Here is a 12,959-nt window from a genome sequence, read left to right on the forward strand (position 1 = left end):
GCAGCAAGGAAAGGGGTTGCTCCAGGTCACCCTGGAGATCTGGGGTGGAGTCACAGTGGCCCCAGGCCTCCCAGTTCCTAAATCCAGCCTTCTCTCTGTTCACTCTTCTACTTTCACTAGTTCCTGTTTCTTGGCCTCCTGCTGTGCACCAGGCCCTGTGTCTCTGCATCTCCCCTCGTAGGTGCTCACAGCAGCCCACCACCCCGCAGCCGCCCACTGTGAGGTGCTGTGGGCCAAGGCCTCCCAGTGCCGCCTCCCCAAGGACCTCACGGAGCAAAGCTACACTCCTTTTCCTCCGTGAAGGGGGTTCACCTCAAGCAAACCCTCCGTGGGCACATTTAATATCTTCAGGATGAAGGGAAGGCCGGAACACCGGGGATTGGACTTGCTCTGGGCTTCCCTGCACAAAAGCCTTGCTCACACCTGCCCCCACCCGGATCTCTGACTTTGAGGAGGAAAGCAGTCTCCACCATACACGAGCCTCACCCCAGATAATGTCTGCTGAGGGCTGGGCTTTCGACTGAACGGACCTCAGCCCTGAGTCGGCCTGCAAGGCCTCCCAAGGCTTCTCACTGCAGAGACAGACTGTGCCTCCCCACGCACCGTCTTGCTTCCCCCTCAGCCTCCTAGGACTTCCCTCCCAGCTCCACCCCTGCTCTGTCCCACCCAGCCCAGTCCTAGTCCCACCCCACCACTAGCTCAGTGCCCTCCCCCGCCCCTTGGTTTCCCTGGATGAACAGGGGGTGAGAATCCTGTTCTGCCTTACCTAGAGGATGTCTGAGAGGGGGAAGATCTCCAAAACCCAGGTGTCAGGAGGGGCTCAACCCCACCCTGCTGTTTCTCTCCACTCCTGCCTGTAATTAAGGTGGTGTTTCTCTCTGGGACAGGCTGGATTCTGGAGTCAGGAGGCCCTGAAATAACATGTTTTCTGGAAAAATACCTTCCTTAAAGGAAACCACTTTTTCCAAGGTGTAGAAAAGGGTCATTGTGTCTTGCCAGGTCCCCACTCCCCTCAGGAAATGACACTTGAAAAGACAGTTATAGTCACACACACACACACACACACACACACACACATTCATCCAGTACATTTGTAATAGTGAAGACTTGGAAGCAGCCGAAACACCAGTCACAGTCAGGAAGGTCTGGTCCAGCAAATCCTCGCACAGCCATAACATTGAACACGGGCTTAAAGCAACGAGGTACATTTAAACTCATTAATACGAAAGGGCATTCAGCACATATCAGTAAGTAAAAGTAGAGTGAACTAGAGAACTACAAATGCCATGCAGTAAGACTGCACTTCTGTTAAGATGCACTTAGATGCGTGGAAGAGGCTCAGGAGACAGCTGCTTGTCCAGGTCTTAACGAGCAATTGTCTCTGAGCTTGCGTTTCCGATGTTTTCCCTTTTGTTTACCTGTATTTTCTGTAGTGAATGGTTTGCTTTTGAATAAAAAAAGCAAGAAACGACCAAAGGAAATGAAACAAAATGATTATTTTTTCCTTATAAAATAAACCAACTCCTATCTGAGATAGCAATCCAAAAACACAGTCAAACACAGACCCAGAAATAGCGACAGATAAACTCTCGGGACAGAGGAGCGCGGACAGGGAGAGACACGTGTGTGCGCGCACACCCCCCTCTTCGGCCTCACTGTCCACGTTGGGGTGGGCCGTGGAATGGGGCGATGGCTGCCAAGTTTCCAGAACATGCTGGCATCTAGGAGCGGGGGTGACTCCCCGGCCTGAGCGATGTGTTTGGCTGGGTGGGCAGAGCAGAGGGGGTGCTCTGGGACTCTGCCCTCCTGGCCTGAGGTCAGCCCAGCTGTGCCACGGTCACCGGGTGCCCCCTAAGGCAGCACGTGGATCCTGCGCCCAGGTCCAGAGTTCGGGCCAGGCTGTAGAACCTGCCAAGTCAACTACCCCCCTCTCTCAGCTGTAGAGGAGACAGCAGGGCTCACAGTTGGAAGAGGCCGGAAGGGGCTTCCTTGCCACCACTTAAGACTTCTAGGCCAAGGCCTTCCCAGCCTTCCCAGCCTCCCATGGGCCCCACTTAGGAAGCCAGGGCTGTGCTGCTCCATACAGAGAGGCCCTCTGTCCTCGTCCTCAGGAACTTCTGAGATGCAGGCTTGGCGGCTGCCCCTCAGTCTGACCCTCCCTGTGCCCTCGCCCCACCCCCATGGTCCCTGCACAGACCTCACCATTGCTATGTCCTCGGACTGGTCTCCCTGGCCTTACCGCACCACTGCCCGCTGGCCCTCAGATGGATCTTCCTCAGACAGATCTAAATTCCCTAGAAGGCTAGTGTGTGGGCTCTGTTCCCCTCTTCAGACTTGGCATCTGTGGTTGGCATAATAATGGTCTCCCAAAGGTGTCCGCACCCTAATCCCCAGAACCTGTGACTGTGGCGTATTATATGGTGAAGGGGAACTACAGCCGCTAACCAGTTGACCTGAAAAGAGGATTAGTCTGGACAATCCAGGTGGGCCCAGTGGAATCAAAAGGGTAATCAAAGGGGCCCTTAAATGTGGGAGAGGGAGGCTGGAGAGTCAGGGGAGAGGGGTGCGATGTGCAAAAGACTCGGAGATAGAAGGAGCCATCTCTAGAACATGCACAGAGGCTGCAAAGGAAGAAGCAAGGAAACAGACTGTGCCCCAGAGCCCCAGAGCAGCCCCGCAGATGCTTTGACTCAAGCCCATCGAGTCCCATCGAGTCCCATCTAAGAGAATGCATTTACCAACCTAACAAACTTGTTAGAATACATGTGTGGTCATTTGCTACACAGCAAAGTATCTTTGACTAAACCTTAAGCATTCACCAAGAGGTAGGCTTGAATCTGCTCTGCTTGGTAATCCTACACTTGGGGGCATCCAAGGGGTGGCAGGTATCGGGACTGAAGAAGGCTGCTGGGCGCAGGGATGGGGGGGCTGGCCTACCTGACAGATGACAGTTATCGTGAGTCCCAGAGGCTGGCGCCAGAGGACCAGAGTCACAGTGCGGAGACTGTCAGGCCCTGTGCTGGGCGCTGTGTGGTGTGTGTCTCCAGTGACCCCAGCCTGACCACACAAGTGTGGCAACATACATGTCCAAGCGTGTTCTTGATTCTTACTAGCACAACATAAAGATTCAAGTATCCACCCATAGGGAAATCAATCACGGTGCATTTAAAAAATGAATTAATAGCCATTACAAAAAAATGAAGTGACTTGGGAACTGCCCGTTATAAATAGAGAAATAAAAACAGCCAGTTACAGAATGGTCTCCTAAAAAAAAAAGAAAAAGAAAGAAAGAGCAAATAAAGAAATAGCCCTTTTCCCTAAGAAAACAAAAATAAGAACACTTGTACGTTACACATGCACATGTGTTTGTCTAAATGTTGAGAAAAGTCTGGGAGGATACGATTACCTCTGGGGACCAGCTTGGAGGGAGCCAGCTTGGAGGACCAGCTTGGAGGGAGGAGGAAACTTATTTTGGATACTTCTGTACTTGAATTTATTTCAACAAGCATGTGTTGTTGGTTTTTATTACATGTGATAATATTTTTTAAAGGATGGCACAAAGGTTAAGAAAAGCAAGCTTTACTTTTTTATTTGCAAAAGCTCTCTGGGCTGAGCCATACCAGAACTTCACTCAGCGAGACCACTCGGGACCACAGATGCAAGGGGTCGGTGCCTTTCTCCACACGCGCTCAGCATGGGAGTGAGGCGGCGCCAGTTCTCCGGGTGCAACAGCGGGGTCGGTCAAGCCCTCCTGGCCTTTCCCAGCGGTGCTATCTGAGGGTTTGGAGAGGGGAACTGACAGACTCCTCCGCATTTCACGGCAGTTCTAGACTGAAATACAACCTTCTGGCCCCCGTTTGAGTGAACTTTGAACTTCCTCATAATTCACACTCCCCTTTTTATAATTCATAACTTTCACGTAAGAGAGAAAATGTTCTGATTTTACTTCCTGATCCCGCCTAATTATTGAATGTCCCTCATTTAAACCCAAGGTATTGTTGACATGGAAGGCCCAGCCCTGAACAGGGACCAGCCGGATGCAGAGTCCCAGGAGAGTGGCCAGGCTGGGGGCGGAGTCTGGGGTCCAGTCCTTGCTCTCTCCACCAGGCTCGTGCTACCAGGGTCGTAGCAGGCGTGCAGAAGTCCTCTGTCTGTCCAGCACCTCACTCCCTCCCAGGTGTCCCAGGTTTGCGAAGCTTCTCAGCAGCAGCATCTCCCACAGTGAGCCTGGGGACTCAGGAGAGCAGTTTACAGGGGAGGACACCAGGACGCAGAGACACCAAAGTGACAGGCCCCAAGTCACTCAGCACCTTGGTTGCAAAGTTCGGGATAGAATCATCTCCTTTTTCTTTGTGTCCTTCAGCCAGAGAGAGGTTCATTTTGATTGGACCTCTTTTTTATCTTCCGTTTCCAAGGTAGATTTTGTTTGATAAAAGGAGGCCTGCTGCTTTAAACAGCTTGAAAGTCAAATGATCCAGACTAATGTTTCTAAATTCCCAGCTGATGCTGATAGTCAGCATTCAGTAATGACAAGCTGGGATGCGGGATTTCTTGGAAATTCCTGAAATCACAAATTATTTTGCATTTTTCATAACATTTATATGACTTTTAAGTAATGAGTGGCCATAATAAGAAAGAGTGAATAACTTTCTGTGATAGTATGATGCTAAATTTCAGACATTTTCAGTAAAAAAAAATGTTTTATAGTTTAGTATTATGAACCAATACATTGTGACAAGACTATTTTAACAATACATAAAAATGAGCTGTACCTGATACAGACCCTGGATATAGAAAATATTAAAAAGATGAGAACAAATAAAACTTACTTAAAAAATAAAACAATACTACAAATATTTAAAATTTAAAAGTTATTATTTTAAGAACTTTAAAAATACAAAGCCTTAGTTGCTCCATCGGGTTGTTTTAATCTTGTTTTGTGATAAATATTTCAGACCTGGAAAGCTTTCCTTTACTTGCATTAATGTTGGTGGAATTAGGAATGTGGCCCAAACATCCTCAAATCGGGTGTTAGGGCATATGTTGCTTCATAAAAGCTCATTTCCTTTTTTAAAAAAATCCCTACATGAGGATATATTCATTAATTTTTAGAGAGAAAGGAAGGGAGAAGGAGAAAGAGAGAGAAACATTGATCTGTTTGTTGCCTCCCCTACACGCCCGAACAGGAATCAAACCTGCAACGCGGGAATGCACCCTGACTGGAGATCGAACCTGCAGCCTTTTGGTGTATGGGACAGTTCTCCAGCCAACTGAGTCACTTGGCCAAGGCTCTCATTTCCTTTTGTAATGATAAAAATGTTTTGTCTGTTTGCCATATTCTTGAGGTTGCTGCCGAATTGAACATTGCTCTCGCTGGTCCAGATTGTAGGGCAGTTTCCAACTTCACGTTGGAGTGCTCAGCAACAATCACATCTTTCTGCAGCTCTTCTGTTAAATATTTACAAATACCTGTGGCCTCTAGTGAAGACTCACACACTGGGAAATACCAGTGATTGTTACTGGGAAATTTTCAAATAACATTAACATTCAGATCTACTAGCAATATCAATAGCACTACATAGAATCACTTGCTGAAATCGTCAATATAAGGGCTTATTCTGCATCCAAAATTTGTTATTTTCTTAACACAACTCATAGGATTTGTGTAAGTATCCTATGTGTATTTACTTACTAATATTTACTTTATTTGTAAAAATTACTTATTGTTAGAAGCAGACCAGGCCACAAACCCACACTTATAACCAGTGTGCTGATAAATTGATTTTTTGGGGAACCCTCCACCAAAAAAGCCTAGTAGGTAACATTTGACAATTTCTGAGGGGAAGTACAAACACTATCACCACAGTCAATTTCAAGTTACTGTGTGACATCACTGAGAATCGGAGAGACGGCACAACTGGTTCTCCTGAGCTCATGTGAGCCAGGTCCAGCACCCCATTGCTTGTAGTGTGGCATCAGCTACAGGAACGATTAATTAGATGAGGACCATATAGTCTTAGAAACTCCATATAAATCTCCATTTAAAACACGTTTATACATCTGTGAAATCTGGAAATCTGGGAACCACTGGGAAGATGGATGAGATGGTAACCATCTCTCTGACTTGATTTTTCAAGGAGCTGTAGTTTATGAAAATGGCTACTAGATGCCACTCTTGTGTGTTTACAGCAGCTATATAATTTCTTGGCACAAATTACAGAAACCAGAAGTGGGATACACTTACTTTACAGTAAATTAAACTTTATTGACAAAGTATTCTTTTTCCACATACAGCTAATTTTTGATAAACACTAGTTTCATTAGCTTTTGAAAAAATTAATTTTCAAAGTTCTCTTCTTCAAAGGAACATGATTACTTTCCTAAATATTCTCTTTACATGGGCTCTGGTGTTGTTAGAAATTCAGTGTGCTTACAATAAACTGTTTCTCTTGGTCGAGAGCCTTCTGTGAGCATCTGAACTGGCTATTATGTGTATCTGTGTGAGCAGGGACTATGCCCTGTCCATTTGTACAGAGCACAGAGCATCTAGCATGATGCCACATTAATGTAATGATAATATTCTTCATCTACCTAGTGGTTTGCAATTTTAAATGCCCTGATAGTTTACTCTCTCTCAATGGTAGTTCAAGTTTGTCCTTCTTTGTAATAAGCCAAAGTCTAATGCAGTCTTTATAGCGAAAGCTTTCTACCTCATTCATTCATGCATTCAGTAATGAAGGGTTGTTGAGCACGACTGCGTGTTAAACACTGTAGTGTGCCCTGTGCAGTGCACTGTGTGTTAGCAATAAACACAACAGACGAAGGCGCTCCCCTATGGAGTGAACGTTCTAGTGGGGAGATTATTGGCAGGTAGTAGTGAGTATTTATGGGAAAGAGCAAAGCAGGAGGGGGATGGAAAGCCATGGGAGGGTGTCCATCTTAGGTAGGTGAGCAGGTGCCCTTCACACTGAGACCTGAGTGATGTGAAGGGGAGTGCAGCGTGGCAACCTGGACGAAGCCCATTCTAGGTCTTGCAGCAGAGAGGAGCGTGGAAGAAGCTCATCGTGGCTGGAGGGGAGGGAAGAAGGGACTAGTGGTGGGAGAGGAGGTTGAAGAGTTGCACAGGACACAGACTGGGTGAGAATTGGGATTTTATTCTCAAGTGTGACAAGATGTCACTGGAAGATTTTGAGTTGGGGAGAAACATGCTCTGAAGTGTGAAGAATGGCCTGCTGGGAAGCACGTGAAGCAATGGGATGGGTTCAATGTGGATATATATTGAAGGGGGCAGACAGGACTCCCTGACGCATTGGAAGTAGACGGTGAGGGAAAGTAACCCAACAAGACCCACAGACTTCTGGCCTGAGTACCCAGGTGGGTGGCGGTCCCCATATACTCATATGGTAAAAATTGGGGAAGAAACAAGTTGTAAGAGGGGTATCAAGACACAGAGTTCTATTATACACCCAAATGCAGATGTCAGACAGACAAGTGGTTATTCAAGTCTGACCTTCAGAGGATGGGCTGGGGCTGGCAAAGTTGCTGTAAGGCCCATGCTTGTGGACCCCTGCTACCTGGGCAGCTTGGATACAACAGGAGCAGTTTAACTTGCTCCAGGGGCGTCTAGAGATTTAGTATGATCCCTTAATAGCTTCACTGTGTTTTGGCTGAAACAGGTAGCAAGTTTTCTACCTACCAAAGCTATCTGACATAAGACCAGTATGTTTCAAAACATATGAAGCATATTTTGGAAAGTTAAAGAATGCAGATTTCTATTAATGTTAATTAAATTAGAAGTTACTTTGCTTCTAATGACAGTTGTATGGACTCAAGAGAGATTTCCTTGAGCACCTACTGGTGAGAGTGCCGGGTCCACAGACCTGCTGAGCCAACAGCCCCCTTCCAGAAGTCAGTCCTAAGAAAGTAATTGAAGAAGTGGATCGAGTTTTCTTAACAAAGATGATCATATGCCTGGCCAGAGTGTTTGGTTGGAGGGGTGTCTTATGGACTGAAAGTTTGCAGATTTGATTCCTGGCCGGGGTGCATATGAGAAGGCAACCAAGTCGGTGCTTCTCTCTCACATGGATGTTTCTCTCCCTCTTCCTTTCTCTCTAAAAGTAATGAAAGAGTGTCCTCAGGTGAGGATTAAAAAAAAAAAGAAAGAAACAAAATAACTGTCCACCAATACATGGCAACTCAATAATTATGGCATATTCTTGAAATGGAAAAGTATTCACACATTAAAGTGATGCCAACAAAGGATTTGTATTAACACAGCAGGGATGGATATGATATAAAATTAAGTGAATCATAGGTATAAGTGTGAACATATAGTACAATGGCAATCACATAAAAGTATATATGTATAAAAACGACCAGACAGAGGGAAATTACTTCAAACCATTTAGAGCAGTTAAACCACAGGGGATGAAATTCCTTCTAATACTGCTTTGGTTTTGTCCAAACTTCCTGCAATGGACATGTGTTATTTTGTACTCTAAAAAAAAATCATCATTTGGATTGAAAACCACAACAAAAACAACTACAAAAGAGGGGGAAGTGGAAAGAACTAGCTGTGGCCTGGGTATCAGAGATGAGGGGTCGGGCCCAGAGTCCTGCCTCGCCCTTGAGTACGAGGAACTCCATTCTTTTCCCAAGTCCAAAGTTTCTCACCTGGAAAATGTGGAAAGGAATCCAGCCCATCTCCCTCGTGGAGCTCATGTGAAGATCTAGCAATTATGCCAGCACAGGGACTGACTCCAGAAGCGGTTCAAAGTTTGGAATACGTTTCCACCCCAGGGCTCCAGGGACAATGCCCTCTCTTCCCCATGAGCGCGGTGAGTGGTGGAAGGTAACTGGAGGGAGAACGGAGTTCTCAGGCGCACACTAGGAGACAAGTGGAAAGTTCAGATTTGGAATTGACTAGATAGTTGATGATATGAAGAAATTACTTATAAAATGTTATACATGGTAGTGGTATTGTGTGTTATTTTAAAAGAAGTTATTGTCATATATATATATATATATATATATATATATATATATAAAATTGGTATAATGATACATGTTTAGGGTTGGCCTCAAAATAAAGAGAGTCAGAAAGTCTGGTGAGGATGTAAAGAAGATTGGCCATGAGTTGGTCACTGTTGAAGGTGAGCGATGAATAGGTCATGATTTTACTTTTGTATATGTTTAAAATTATTTATAATTTCAAGGGCAAGCATCTTGCCTCCATTTTTGTGGTTAGTAAATGCGAAGCTAGAATGGAACCCAGGGCTGTTTCTTTGCAAAGCCTGTGTTCTTTATGACTAGGTTGCTCTGCCTGTTCCCACCCACCCAGGGTGGGGGCTGTTCTCCCCCGCGTCCTCTGCTCAAGTCCGCCCTCTGTTCGGGTACCTCCGGAGTCGGGGCGTCCCACTGTACGGTTCTTTTCCAGGATGAGCTGTAACTTCCATCCCCTCATCCTGTTTCTTCCCTGACCACAGTCACCCAGGCTATATCCTGGTTTCCAAAGTGTTCTGTGTGCCTCTTTCACGGCACTCACCAGACTTCTAATTGCTCCTTCAATGTCTACCTCTGCTCTTGGCTGTAACTCCATGGAGGCAGAGCCTTGCTCACTATGCTCACTGCTGCGTTGCTCGGTGCAAAGGCTGTTTATCTGAGGCATGTGGATGCAGAGGGACCCTCAGCATAGCCAGGTTACTCTATAAAGATGGTGCATTCCCTGGATGACTGGCCTGCCGGAAGGCCACAGGTCAGAGGGCCCATGGAGACCTCAGCCCTAAGCCCACGGTGCTTGTTCTGGGTTAGAGGCACCCATGGTGGGATGGGTATATAGGTTACACTGCAATCGTTAAATTATTTCTATGGGGCTTGATATTTTAAAGGTAGCTGAGTATTCTCAGTTATCTTTCAAGGCAAGAGAAAATAAACAACAGGGAACACAAGCGCAAGATGTTTAATCTCGCCAACAAACCTGCCACTTTGACCCTGGATTGTGACGGAATTTTGTTAGAACTGCTTTATCATTTTACCTGCTTTCTGCTTTTGTATTATGTGGGGGAGCTCCAGAGATTTAGGCCAAAGGGGCTGAATGTTACAGGTAATGAATGCCCCGTAGGACGCAAGAGAGACATGGAAGAGCAGCTGGGGTGTGGGCGGAGGGGCCCGTCTCGAGGGTTTCAGCAGCATGGACCGGCTGTCAGCTGACTGTGCGCACTGGTTCCCAGGGACCGTGAGGACTCACAGGCTCACAGAAACTGTCACGCTTCACCGTCTGGGAAAAAGTCATCTGAGGGCAATGTTTGCTGTATTTTTTAATGATAATTTAAATTTATTATTATTTTTAATTTTAGTTTTATAAATTCAAAGATAAAATATTAATACATTTTTTAAAAACTTGAATTTTCTATCTGGGGAGACTAAGAGGATAGATTTTTATTTTTCACCTTAAAAAGAACATGTGTTTATTTTTCAAGAGTGGAAATTAATTTCTAATCCCCTGTATTCAGACTTTATTGCTGTATTCCATTTTTACTTATGATGACCATGGTGAAAGTAGCATTTTTATTCATAAGACTGTTGATATAATTTTTATTGTGATAAAATATACATACTATTTACCATTTTTAAGTGTACAGTTAAGTGGCACTGAGCGCATTCACATCGTTGGGCCACCGTCCACCACCCTCCACTGTCAGAACCTTCTCCGTCTCCCCAACTTTCCCACTGCCAGCTTCTGGCCACCGCTGTTCCACTTTCTGTCTCTATGCTTTTACTTTTAAACTTCACCCAAAGATAGATAGATAGATAGATAGATAGATATATTATTGATTTGAGAGAAAGAGAGACAGACATAAAAACAGACATTGATGTGAGAGAGAAGCAGCAATCGGTTGCCTTCTGTACACGCCTCCAACTGGGGATCGAACCCACAACCTAGGTACGTGCCCTGACTGGGGATCAAACTCGCAACCCATTTTCTTATCTTTATTTAGTATCCTTATCCTGCATGTCTACCTAACATTACAGTGTTATATTGAAAAAGATGGACCCGGTTTACATTAGCACCAACAAAGTATAAGAGTATTAATTTCCCTTATCGACATTAGATATTATGTATTTTAATTTTTGCTAATCATCAGGACAGAAAATTTGAGATTTGCTGGTTTAGAGCACTTTTAAAATGAAACAAACCTTTCCTTTATGATGCCTAGCATCAAAGCTTTATTTAAAAAGAATTTACAATTTTATTCTATGGTGTAGAACCTTGTACAGTGAAATGTAACAACTCAAAACACATTAGCTGTTTTTAAATTCCCACATTGGATTTCCCAGCCACTCCCAACAAAAGTGGTCTTTACGGTGCCTACTCAAGCCAAAACTCAATTTCAAATTAGCTTTAGCAAAAGCCAATATTTATATTTAAAGAGAAAACATTTGAACTCAGGACCCTTTAAGATAAAAACGTTAAACTGAAGATGCCTTGTTAGTTGATGCAACATTGAAGCCAGAAAACCGGTATCGACTTCAAACTGCATTCCCACCAGATTTATGTAATCGTATTTTTAATCATTGCCATGAGGATTAAAAAGAAAAAAAAAATCCTAGTCTCTTTAATCTTCATTTCCAAGAAAAGCTGTTGAAAGAACAAATTTCTGTTCAGTTGTTTTTTTCCTTTGCTTAAAAAAAGGTGGCAGGAATCCCACCCCACCCTGCTGCTGGGCAGCAGTCAAGCGTTTATTATTGCTGGGTCAGATGCGAGCATTCCTGCCTGGGAAAACATTGTGCAATGAATGGGGTCTTGGTCTCCACTAAAAACAAAAAATGGCTAAAAAGAGACTTCAATTTATTTTCAAATTCTGTGACTAAATTCCTGTAATTCCTAACTGGTGAAAATACTGGCAAGCTACTAGATTTTACTTAGAATCGGATTTACTTCTCTGGTGTCTTCCGAGAGGTGCTATTGAGAGCTATTTGTGGCTAGTTTTTTTTTTTTTTTGCTAGCTTTTTAAGAGATCAGTGGACCTCAAATGGAATGAATATTGATGCTGACATACAATGCATAAGGGAAGGCAGGAGAGAGGATGAAATACTTTTATTTTTTTAAATAAATATAACCAATTTTTACTTCAAACTTTTAGTATTTGGCAAATCAAATACGTCACTTCAGAAATGACCAAACTTTTAGAGCTGAACCCTTTATTTGTATTTTGATATTAAAGCAGGAATTATATATATCACCAAAATTCTTATCAACTAGTTCAGTCAGCCTCACCAAATACCATCACATCAATCCAGACATACTCCACGGTCTTCCTTTCCTCAGGCCTAATCAGCCCTGAATTTGATTGATCCTCTGGAAACCAATATGCCCCCAGCAGGAGTGTCTACCCATTGCATCTCTGCACACACTGGAAGAAGAGTTGTCTTGGGCCACATATTAAATACACTGTGACACATAATCACACACAAAAATATCTCATAATGTTTTAAGGAAATTCTGATTTTGTGTTGGGCTGCATTCACAGCCATCTCGGGCTGCACGTGGCCTGTGGGCTGCAGGGTGGACACCCCTGCCAGTCATCACCTTCCAAACATTCCCAACCACCCCGTCAACCACCAGCCAGGACCCAGCAATTATTCATGACACAAATGTCATCGGGGCAGCGACAAATAATCTTTCAATATCCATTTCCCATTTCCCCCTTTCACTAGTAGACATCCCTAAATTGTTTTTTGCCATTTGTTTTTATTGTTGTTCTACTACAGTTGTTCCGATTTCCCCTGTTACTCTCCCCACAGCCCCTCCCACCTGAAATCCTTAAATTTTAACTGAGCACACGGCTCCCCATCTAAATGCTGTATTTCCCACCATCCTTTGTTTCTGGGTGTGGTCATGTGACTAAATTCTGGCCAATGGAATTGAGTGGAATGATGTGTTCAACCTTCAGGTCATG

Source organism: Phyllostomus hastatus, unplaced genomic scaffold, assembly GCF_019186645.2.
Source record: "Phyllostomus hastatus isolate PE091 unplaced genomic scaffold, TTU_PhHast_1.1 phas_contig_34, whole genome shotgun sequence".
NCBI lineage: Eukaryota > Metazoa > Chordata > Mammalia > Chiroptera > Phyllostomidae > Phyllostomus > Phyllostomus hastatus.